Consider the following 5,052-nt stretch of genomic DNA (forward strand, 5'->3'; position numbering starts at 1 on the left):
TCTGAGAAGATGCAGTTCGTCTACAAGGATGCTGTATTGCAAAACTCTTGCCAGACGCTTTGCTGAGTACTGTTCCGTTTCTTTTGTGACTTCTAAATTTTCCATAGTCTGACGTCTGTTACCTATTCGATAGGGTGGCTGAATATTCTTTGGGAAATCGTCTCCATGATTCTTCTTCATTTCTTCGACATATTTAAGATGGGCTTACAATACAGAGTTAACACAAGAGAAGGAAATGTCCAAAACTGTGAAATCGCCACAGCCCACAAGCCCCCCTAGTGTTACATACCAGTTCACAACACAAGAGACAACACCAGAAAAGGATACCTCAAAACTGTGTTGGCCTTTCTATCGAGAAGATGTGACGATATAATGATTTGCCGTCATTCCCCAGAATTGATTGTCAGGTAATAAACACGCCTGTAAAATTCAAGATATTTAGATTCATACATAGACGTACAAGGATACAAATTCTCTGCTATACTATACATTCTCTGACACGGAATTAAATTTTATTTATCGATGCATATAAGTTAGCGAAATGTTTCCGTGACCAGATGCCACAATGGAATGTCCTTTTTGTACGTCATTTCTATGTATATTTTGCCTCTATATTTGACATTAAGGACATATTCATTTACTATTTCCTTTTCTGTAAAGGTGCTACTCCTTTATGCTTCTTATACAGTGATCTCTCTTCTGCGAGTCTACTACACTGAAGAGCCAAAAATACTGGTACACCTGCCTAATATCATGTAGGCCTTGCGAGCACGCAGAAGTGCCGCAACACGACGTGGCATGGACACGACTACTGTCTGAAGCAGTGCTGGAGGGAACTGACACCATGAAGCCGTAAGAGTAAGAGAGGGTGGACAACAGCACGTTGCTAGGTATACCAGATATACTCAATAACGTTCATGTCTGAAAAATTTGGAGGCCAGCGGAAATGCTTATACTGAAATAGTATTCCTGGAGCTACTCTGTAGAAATACTGGACTTGTAGGGTGTCGCATTGTCCTGCTGGAATTGGCCAAGTCAGTCGGAATACACAATGGACATGAATTGATACAGGTGATCAGACAGAATGCTTATGTAAGTGTTACCAGTCAGAGTCATATCTAGACATACATGGGGTCCCATATCACTACAACTGCACACGCCCCACACCATTACAGAGCCTCCACCACTTTGAATAGTCCCCTACTGACATGCAGGGTCCATGGATTCATGAGGTTATTACCATGCCCGTACACGTCCATCCGCTCGATACAATCTGAAACGAGATTCGTCCGACCAGGCAACTTGTTTCGAGTCATACGAAAGCCCATATCGATGATGTTTCGTTGAATGGGTCGCGCGCTGACACTTGTTGATGGTCCAGCACTGAAATCTGCAGCAATTTGCGCAAGGGTTGCACTTCTGTTACGTTGAACGATTCTCTTCAGTCGTCGTTGGTCCGGTTCTTGCAGGATCTTTTTCCGGCTGCAGCGATATCGGAGATTTGAAGTTTTACCCGACTCCTGGTATTCATGGTACACTCATGAAATCGTCGTACGGAAAAATCCCCACTTTATCGCTACCTCGGAGTTGCTGTGTTCCCAGCGCCGACCGTAACACCACGTTTAAACTCACTTAAATCTTGATAACCTGGCAGGCCTAGGAGACCGAGCGGTACTAGGCGCTACAGTCTGGAACCGCGCGACCGCTACCGTCGCAGGTTCGAATCCTGCCTCGGGCATCGATGTGTGTGCTGTCCTTAGGTTAGTTAGGTTTAAGTAGTCCTACGTTCTAGGGGAGTCCCATAGTCCTCAGAGTCATTTGAACCATCTGATAACCTGCCGTTGTAGCAACAGTAACCGATGTAACAACTGCGCCAGACACTTGTTGTCTGGCCATTAAAATTGCTATACCAAGAAGAAATGCAGATGATAAACGGGTATTCATTGGACACATATATTATACTAGAACTGACCTGTGATTACATTTTCACGCAGTTTGGGTGCATAGATCCTGAGAAATCAGTACCCAGAACAACCACCTCTGGCCGTAATAACGGCCTTGATACGCCTGGGCATTGAGTCAAACAGAGCTTGGATGGCCTGTACAAGTACAGCAGCCCCGTGCAGCTTCAACACGATACCACAGTTCATCAAGAGTAGTGACTGGCGTATTGTGACGAGCCAGTTGCTCGGCCACCATTGACCAGTCGTTTTCAATTGGTGAGAGATCTGGGGAATGTGCTGGCCAGGGCATCAGTCGAACATTTTCTGTATCCAGAAAGGCCCGTACAGGACCTGCAACATGCGATCGTGCATTATCCTGCTGAAATTTAGGGTTCAAAATGGTTCAAATGGCTCTGAGCACTATGGGACTCAACTGCTGAGGTCATTAGTCCCCTAGAACTTAGAACTAGTTAAACCTAACTAACCTAAGGACATCACAAACATCCATGCCCGAGGCAGGATTCGAACCTGCGACCGTAGCGGAAATTTAGGGTTTCGCAGGGATCGAATGAAGGGTAGAGCCACGGGTCGTAACACATCTGAAATGTAACGTCCACTGTTCAAAGTGCCGTCAATGCGAACAAGAGGTGACCGAGACGTGTAACCAGTGGCACCCCATACCATCACACCGGGTGATACGCCAGTATGGCAATGACTAATACACGCTTCCAATGTGCATTCACCCCGATGTCGTCAAACACGGATGCGAGCACCATGATGCTGTAAACAGAACTGGATTCATCCGAAAACATGACGTTTTGCCATTCGTGCACCCAGGTTCGTCGTTGAATACACCATCGTAGGCGCTCCTGTCTGTGATGCAGCGTCAAGGGTAACCGCAGCCATGGTCTCCGAGCTGATAGTCCATGCTGCTGCAAACTTCGTCGAACTGTTCGTGCAGATGGTTGTTGTCTTGCAAACGTCCCAATCTGTTGACTCAGGGATTGAGACGTGGCTGCACGATACGTTACAGCCATGCTGAGAAGATGCCAGTCATCTCGACTGCTAGTGATACGAGGCCGTTGGGGTCCAGCACAGCGTTCAGTGTTACCCTCCTGAACCCACGGATTCCATATTCTGCTAACAGTCATTGGATCTCGACCAACGCGAGCAGCAATGTCGCGATACGATAAACCGCAATCGCGATAGGCTACAATCCGACCTTTATCAAAGTCGGAAACGTGATGGTACGCATTTCTCCTCCTTACACGAGGCATCACAACAACGTTTCACCAGGCAACGACGGTTAACTGCTGTTTGTGTATGAGAAATCGGTTGGAAACTTTCCTCATGTCAGCACGTTGTAGGTGTCGCCACCGGCGCCTGCCTTGTGTGAATGCTCTGAAAAGCTAATCATTTGCATATCACAGCATCTTCTTCCTGTCGGTTAAATTTCGCGTCTGTAACACGTCATCTTCGTGGTGTAGCAATTTTAATGGCCAGTAGTGTAGTAGCCGACCGCAGCGCCGTATTCTGCCTGTTTACATGTCTCTGTATTTGAATACGCATGCCTATACCAGTTTCATTGGTGCTTCAGGGTATCTGTGATATTGTACTCAGTAGTTTTATTGTGATAAACTGAGCGGACTGAGCGGGCGCAAAACTTTTTTCAACTTGATCCTTTACTGCAATTTCCAAATTTTCTCTTCGTTGTAGACCATAGAATATTTTCTCCTCATCCTGTCACGGGTTCATGATATGTTTCTGTACAAGCTGTATCGATGGTAGATGAACGCACTTAGCTATCTTTTTCTGACCATCCGCAAAGAAAATGCGAAGTCCTACAGCGAGAAGTTGCACTCTAATGTAGATAGTGACGTCTTTCGTTGAATCGCTGGACAAAAGCATCTGGGACATGATCGAATAGTCATTGAAATTATGAGCTCTTGACATTTACTTCTTGAATTTGTCACTGATGAAACTGTCGAATGGTATTGATGGCTGGGAATTGCCACCTGGGGAAGTTCGGCCGCTGGACTGCAAGTCTTTGCAGTTGACATGACACTGGGCGACGTGCCTGTCGATGGTGATTAAATGATGACGAGGACAACACAACACCCTGTCCACGAGCTGAAATAATCTCTGACGCGAGTGGGGCTCGAACCCTGGCCCGCTGCACGGCGATCAGACGCGCTGGTCACCCAGATAAGGGGGCGGACTGTCGCTAATAAATAAGCTATCGTGTTATTACATGATGGATACGGTAATAATGTTTAAGAGGGGGGAAAGAAGTATAATTTGTAGATATAGGTCATCCATTATGTTAAAACATCTTTTGAATGGTGTATTTATTCTGTGTAACCGTTGAATTATTCGAAATCCACACTGAAAACACAAAAGAGGGAAGAAAACAGAAATGATGCATAGTTCTGTTATTCGTTTTTCAACAAAACAGCTAATACTGATATTCTAATCAACCGACCGTAGAATGATTTAAAATTTTACTTCTGAATCATTTCAGTTCAAACGGTTAACAGTTCGATACATTACGTACTTGATTTTGCATGTGAGATTAAACATTTCATCTTTGGCATCATGTACTCTCTTTTACGGGTGAGTCTTTCAGTACAAACTCGGCATTCTCTACTTTTTCTCTTCTCTTGTCATCGTTTCTGTTTGGAAATATGGCTAATTTATTCTGATGCCTCTTCTCCGTCGTTTCATCTTCCGGCAATTCAGTTACTTGTGAACCATCCTGTTTTCTATCTGTCCATGCCCAGTGTCTCTGCCAATTTTTTTCAACATCTGATAGCTTTTCACATCCGCTGTATTAACGCCACTCTGCGTATTCGCGTTTCAGTGTTGGAGCCACAAAAGCACATTCCTCACGAATTATTTCACCATACTTTTCATTTAGTTGCTTATCCAAAGTCACTGCTTTATTTTCCACTATTGCTTATTCTTCCTGCTCCAATTCTCTCATTATAAAAGTAAATGTAGTACGATATTCTTCACAGGGATAATCCCTGGGGGCTCAACTTCGAATACAATCGGAAAGATTTTCTTTATTCACATCCGCTGGTCAATTTTCCTTTGCGGGACATATGTT

The sequence above is a fragment of the Schistocerca nitens genome, chromosome 2 (assembly GCF_023898315.1).
Source record: "Schistocerca nitens isolate TAMUIC-IGC-003100 chromosome 2, iqSchNite1.1, whole genome shotgun sequence".
NCBI classification, from domain to species: domain Eukaryota; kingdom Metazoa; phylum Arthropoda; class Insecta; order Orthoptera; family Acrididae; genus Schistocerca; species Schistocerca nitens.